We start from the raw sequence: 7,798 nt of genomic DNA on the forward strand, positions 1-7,798 counted from the left end.
AGTGAGAAGAAACAACAAATTGAATGCAATCTGGACACTTTTAAAAAGGTAGCAAAGAGATTGAGTGTAAAAACTCAAAAAGTTCTAGCCTATGGGTTTCTTCCAGGTGATCTTAATCTTGTAAAACAATGTTTGCAATCCACTGATCAAGTGATAACATTTGTCATGATGCGATGGCTTTCCCTCTATACAGGAGGAAATGTAGGCTATGCTAGAGACACTGCTAGCCATTTAGCTCAAAGAACAAAAGCAGGTTATACATATGGTACAACTCCTGCATATTTCTTGCAGAATTTTCGCCTGAATGCTAGTCTTACATCTCCTACAATTATCACTCAACAGGAAAAAGGCTTTTTCAAATTCATATGGGGAATTAGGAATATGATGAGAAATGATTTCAGCTATTATGGGGCCTATACTTCAAATTCTCAAGCCATTTATGGCTATTATGGACCAGGAACTTGTACTGAAGAAAGTAAAAAACAAAATTATCGTTTCCAATATTATCCACAACAGGAATGGAAAGCTCAAAAGACTCTGACCCAAGATTTTGTTAAATCCAGAGTAATTGGGAAAACTGGCCAGAAGTGGCATCTGTTCTCAGGAATTCCAGGAGAGCAACCTAGCCAAGATAGAGAAGAATGCATGTTAAAAAGGTCTTAAATTAAAAGAATTTATCAAACAACAATGCGCAATGATCCATCTTTAAATAATGCTTGGAATTATTATCTATGGATTTGTTTTCTGATTCTTGGTAAAAAGGAGTTTATGATTGAAGATTGGTGTGCTATGTCTGACTTGGCCACTTATGATCGTTGGAAGTCTTCATTTGGAAAAGTTGACTTTCATTTGAAATGATCTCCTATGAATACTTCTGATTTCAGAATACATTGTCAAGCCTCAGTTAGTGGAAAAATTTATATTTGGAACATTATGACATCTTCATTAAACTTGGAGGCACACCTAATACAGTTAAAAACAAAGTAGTGGAAGGAGCTCGCACAGCAATTGACTCTGTAAGCAGAGTATTTGAGAATGCATGGCAGAAATCCTTATCTGTCTTTCACAAATTCAAATGGGCCTTATTGGCTATGTTAATTGTCATTGTGGTCACAGTTGCCCTCGGCATTTTGCATAAATTAGGCTTGTCTCAACCTATAGTGCGTAGGCAAATTCATTTGGATTCTGATCAAATTCATAGCTAAATTATTATGGTTTGGAGTAAAACTGATATGGCAGTCGATGCGCGTCATATGCCATATTAGTCTCTGTCTTTGTCGAACAAAGGTCAGGTGTCAAGCTCAACGTCTGACACGCACTAAGGATTTGTTTCTCGATTTGCAGGAAATTAACAGAATGATGTGAATCATATATGATCGTTTTCCTGTGGAGGATCATTAAAACATTCAAACTAACATTATTATTATATATGTGAGCTACAGATTAAAAGAAACTCTCAATCCTCACTGTCTATTTTTATTATGTAATAACTTCCTCCTTAGACCTAGCAACGGTTGTCATGCAATTTTGTGGTTTGGCTCATATATATATCCCTTTTTGGCAGAAGTAGACATACCCTTTATGGTTGAAGTTGATCATGATTCAGATTTCAGATTTTACATTTTACATGTCAATTATATAATGATATAAACTGTTTGAAGATTTTCTTATGTTGATTATTTTACTTTTCATTGTTATTGGTGTTTTGCAGAAAGGACGACACAAGTTGCATAAACCCAGCTGATGCCTCTAAGTAGACAATTGATTGGTTCATAGTAGGAGAGGTATTGTCTCAACCAAGAGACTATGCTGACGTGTGATCACAGTCACACAGGTGGTAGCTGCGAAGGGGCCGCCAGTCGGAAGGACCGGGCGGTGCTGAAGAGGTATAATAATTCTCCATTTGGTTTTCCCAACATCTTTGTGGCTCATTTATGCTATCTATCACTCTGACCAATGCCACCACTAACCACAGACTTCCGCTCTCTGATTTTCGAGTATGCTTTGGCCAAGGGAGGGTGTTGAAAGTTCCACTATATGTGGCCGAGGCAAACTCTATTCAGGCCCACTTTCAGGCCTACTTTAAGCTATTTTATTAATTAAAGTCGGGGACAAATTAACATAATGTGTTGCACCAGTTTCTGAGGAATTTGCCTCAAACCACATGAGCTCATACAGTCGGAGGTTTTGTTAGTCCTGGTCCAAGGGAAAGGCAAGGCGTCACATATGGTTGGCAGAGCCCTCCAAGGAGAGGCTATGGCAAAACAGGGATACCTCAGAAAGAAGCACTGGGAACCTTTGGAGTGGTCATCTTATACACCTGGTGAATGCATGTTTTGTAAAGGAGAGTGTGCACAGCCCTAACCACGAGAAACCTGCACGACTTCCTGATGGGAATTCGATGCATACGCCACAAGATAATATGATGTGGAGAAGAGAAGGAACAAGAGTGCTGCTTTGTAGAGACTGCAATTTAGAACATTGTACAATACATCTGACGTTCTGACTGAGACACGCAAGCCTCAACTGCCACAACACTTAAAAATGCCACATTATGATTGGATGACAGAATTCACAAACTTGGGCTATGAGGATATGGCTACACACAGAAAAGAGGTCACTCTTGAAGTAGCAGAAATCGAACAGCTGAAAAATGGCAAAGTTTTGAGTGATGGCAGTTTGACTTCAAACATTGGCATTGGCCCAAAAATGGACATTGCAATGTCTTTGACACTGTTAGTGAAACTAGGGCTAGAGAGGGAGCAATGGAGGGCCTCGAACCGGTGTCTATACCTGGTGAGACCAGACCAGAACCTGAGGACAAGAAACAACAAAACCCAATAATTCGGCTCTTAAAAATCAGACTCAAATTTATGATAATTGGATTTGTGTTTTGGAGAGTCACAGCAATCTTGATTGCCTTATGGTTTCCAGCTCATGTTGAAAGGTGGGATGTTGTAGATTATGGAATAATGACCCGAAAAGCCTCACTCGGTACCAGAGTGAGTTTAGAGACATTTTTGTCAGCTATTTTAGAGAGTGTAACAGAACAGGACGTGACAGCTTATGCTGACTGAAGCATCAGGAAGTTGACAGGCTGTTAAAACAATGCATATCAAAGACACCTAAGCAAGCTGATCGTCATCTCTCTCCTTCATGGCTCACACCCATGACTTGGACAGATGCCAGAGCTGTGCACATGGACATGACTAATGTATGTGACATTTCTTGGCTTATTCTTTCTGACCATGAAAGACAAACTTGGGTTATGGGTGATCCAACAGACATACAAGTGACTTATCAAAAATTGAACATGACTACCTTATCTTTGAAATAGGAATATGTCCGTTACGCAATGATTCCTGTTAAAACTACACGTTGGCAATTTAAAGCCCGACAAGTCTTGAGTGACACATGGCTGCAATTCTCTAATTGTATATTTTTGAATGATTCCGGTAACATTAAATCCGTCCCTACAGAGGAAACAGGAGAGCCATTGACTTGGACAAATTTGACTAAACCAAAGTTGCTACCTACATTTAGGTTACAATCTCTAGTGCCTATTCAGCCTAGATATGTGTGGTCCACATTTCTAAATCTGATTAAAGAATACTTTCCTAGGAAAAAAGTGATTACAGACACTCCAGATGATCTAACTAAAACTGTTCAAGATCCCATCCCAAACCGTTCTAAGAGGACAGTTAAAACTACTCCTAAAAGGAAATGGTACTACAATGCAGGTGATAAAAATCCTGTTATTTCAGATTTGACTCGAGAGTTTTGTGCATGTGGTTATGACCTCACTGGTAAGCGGTGGTGGAAATGGCCTCTGCTCAGTTTTACAGCAGCTCATAGAGAGGGGAAAAGATGGCATACTACAGGATCTCTCAGATCTCCTTCTGTAGTCTCCTTAGGTCAAAACTTACCTTGGGTAAAATATGAGAGAATTAGAAATTCTGACAATGTCTTGGTAAATGTTAGTTATACTGAATTACCAGTGTCAGGTTCAGACGCGTGGGTGGCTATTTATGGAAATTATGAAAACACTTGCAAAATTTGACTTGACTTGCAAAAGTGTGTTCTCAGAAAATACAACAACACAAGGGGAAAAAGGAAGTGGTCTAATCCAACTTCTACAGAAATTGGCTCAAAAGATTTCCAGGTTTATCCTCTATGTTATGTAAGTGAGAAGAAACAACAAATTGAATGCAATCTGGACACTTTTAAAAAGGTAGCAAAGAGATTGAGTGTAAAAACTCAAAAAGTTCTAGCCTATGGGTTTCTTCCAGGTGATCTTAATCTTGTAAAACAATGTTTGCAATCCACTGATCAAGTGATAACATTTGTCATGATGCGATGGCTTTCCCTCTATACAGGAGGAAATGTAGGCTATGCTAGAGACACTGCTAGCCATTTAGCTCAAAGAACAAAAGCAGGTTATACATATGGTACAACTCCTGCATATTTCTTGCAGAATTTTCGCCTGAATGCTAGTCTTACATCTCCTACAATTATCACTCAACAGGAAAAAGGCTTATTCAAATTCATATGGGGAATTAGGAATATGATGAGAAATGATTTCAGCTATTATGGGGCCTATACTTCAAATTCTCAAGCCATTTATGGCTATTATGGACCAGGAACTTGTACTGAAGAAAGTAAAAAACAAAATTATCGTTTCCAATATTATCCACAACAGGAATGGAAAGCTCAAAAGACTCTGACCCAAGATTTTGTTAAATCCAGAGTAATTGGGAAAATTGGCCAGAAGTGGCATCTGTTCTCAGGAATTCCAGGAGAGCAACCTAGCCAAGATAGAGAAGAATGCATGTTAAAAAGGTCTTAAATTAAAAGAATTTATCGAACAACAATGCGCAATGATCCATCTTTAAACAATGCTTGGAATTATCATCTATGGATTTGTTTTCTGATTCTTGGTTTGGAGGAACAACTGGCAAAGCCAAAAATCCATATGTGGGTTTTTTGGATTATCATGCTCCTCATACACTTTCTCCTCAGGAGTTTATGCTAGGTAAAAAGGAGTTTATGATTGAAGATTGGTGTGCTATGTCTGACTTGGCCACTTATGATCGTTGGAAGTCTTCATTTGGAAAAGTTGACTTTCATTTGAAATGATCTCCTATGAATACTTCTGATTTCAGAATACATTGTCAAGCCTCAGTTAGTGGAAAAATTTATATTTGGAACATTATGACATCTTCATTAAACTTGGAGGCACACCTAATACAGTTAAAAACAAAGTAGTGGAAGGAGCTCGCACAGCAATTGACTCTGTAAGCAGAGTATTTGAGAATGCATGGCAGAAATCCTTATCTGTCTTTCACAAATTCAAATGGGCCTTATTGGCTATGTTTATTGTCATTGTGGTCACAGTTGCCCTCGGCATTTTGCATAAATTAGGCTTGTCTCAACCTATAGTGCGTAGGCAAATTCATTTGGATTCTGATCAAATTCATAGCTAAATTATTATGGTTTGGAGTAAAACTGATATGGCAGTCGATGCGCGTCATATGCCATATTAGTCTCTGTCTTTGTCGAACAAAGGTCAGGTGTCAAGCTCAACGTCTGACACGCACTAAGGATTTGTTTCTCGATTTGCAGGAAATTAACAGAATGATGTGAATCATATATGATCGTTTTCCTGTGGAGGATCATTAAAACATTCAAACTAACATTATTATTATATATGTGAGCTACAGATTAAAAGAAACTCTCAATCCTCACTGTCTATTTTCATTATGTAATAACTTCCTCCTTAGACCTAGCAACGGTTGTCATGCAATTTTGTGGTTTGGCTCATATATATATCCCTTTTTGGCAGAAGTAGACATACCCTTTATGGTTGAAGTTGATCATGATTCAGATTTCAGATTTTACATTTTACATGTCAATTATATAATGATATAAACTGTTTGAAGATTTTCTTATGTTGATTATTTTACTTTTCATTGTTATTGGTGTTTTGCAGAAAGGACGACACAAGTTGCATAAACCCAGCGGATGCCTCTAAGTAGACAATTGATTGGTTCATAGTAGGAGAGGTATTGTCTCAACCAAGAGACTGTGCTGACGTGTGATCACAGTCACACAGGTGGTAGCTGCGAAGGGGCCGCCAGTCGGAAGGACCGGGCGGTGCTCAAGAGGTATAATAATTCTCCATTTGGTTTTCCCAACATCTTTGTGGCACATTTATGCTATCTATCACTCTGACCAATGCCACCACTAACCACAGACTTCCGCTCTCTGATTTTCGAGTATGCTTTGGCCAAGGGAGGGTGTTGAAAGTTCCACTATATGTGGCCGAGGCAAACTCTATTCAGGCCCACTTTCAGGCCTACTTTAAGCTATTTTATTAATTAAAGTCGGGGACAAATTAACATAATGTGTTGCACCAGTTTCTGAGGAATTTGCCTCAAACCACATGAGCTCATACAGTCGGAGGTTTGTTAGTCCTGGTCCAAGGGAAAGGCAAGGCGTCACATATGGTTGGCAGAGCCCTCCAAGGAGAGGCTATGGCAAAACAGGGATACCTCAGAGAGAAGCACTGGGAACCTTTGGAGTGGTCATCTTATACACCTGGTGAATGCATGTTTTGTAAAGGAGAGTGTGCAATAGTTAGGTGGCACAGCCCTAACCACGAGAAACCTGCACGACTTCCTGATGGGAATTCGATGCATACACCATAAGATAATATGATGTGGGGAAGAGAAGGAGCAAGAGTGCTGCTTTGTAGAGACTGCAGTTTAGAACATTGTACAATACATCTGATGTTCTGACTGAGACACGCAAGCCTCAACTGCCACAACACTTAAAAATGCCACATTATGACTGGATGACAGAATTCACAAACTTGGGCTATGAGGACATGGCTACACACAGAAAAGAGGTCACTCTTGAAGTAGCAGAAATCGAACAGCTGAAAAATGGCAAAGTTTTGACTAATGGCAGTTTGACTTCAAACATTGGCATTGGCCCAAAAATGGACATTGCAATGTCCTTGACACTGTTAGTGAAACTAGGGCTAGAGAGGGAGCAATGGAGGGCCTCGAACCGGTGTCTATACCTGGTGAGACCAGACCAGAACCTGAGGACAAGAAACAACAAAACCCAATAATTCGGCTCTTAAAAATCAGACTCAAATTTATGATAATTGGATTTGTGTTTTGGAGAGTCACAGCAATCTTGATTGCCTTATGGTTTCCAGCTCATGTTGAAAGGTGGGATGTTGTAGATTATGGAAGAATGACCCGAAAAGCCTCACTCGGTACCAGAGTGAGTTTAGAGACATTTTTGTCAGCTATTTTGGAGAGTGTAACAGAACAGGACGTGACAGCTTATGCTGACTGAAGCATCAGGAAGTTGACAGGCTGTTAAAACAATGCATATCAAAGACACCTAAGCAAGCTGATCGTCATCTCTCTCCTTCATGGCTCACACCCATGACTTGGACAGATGCCAGAGCTGTGCACATGGACATGACTAATGTATGTGACATTTCTTGGCTTATTCTTTCTGACCATGAAAGACAAACTTGGGTTATGGGTGATCCAACAGACATACAGGTGACTTGTCCGTTACGCAATGATTCCTGTTAAAACTACATGTTGGCAATTTAAAGCCCGACAAGTCTTGAGTGACACATGGCTGCAATTCTCTAATTGTATATTTTTGAATGATTCCGGTAACATTAAATCCGTCCCTACAGAGGAAACAGGAGAGCCATTGACTTGGACAAATTTGACTAAACCAAAGTTGCTACCTACATTTAGGTTACAAT

The sequence above is a fragment of the Thunnus thynnus genome, chromosome 20 (genome assembly GCF_963924715.1).
Source record: "Thunnus thynnus chromosome 20, fThuThy2.1, whole genome shotgun sequence".
NCBI lineage: Eukaryota > Metazoa > Chordata > Actinopteri > Scombriformes > Scombridae > Thunnus > Thunnus thynnus.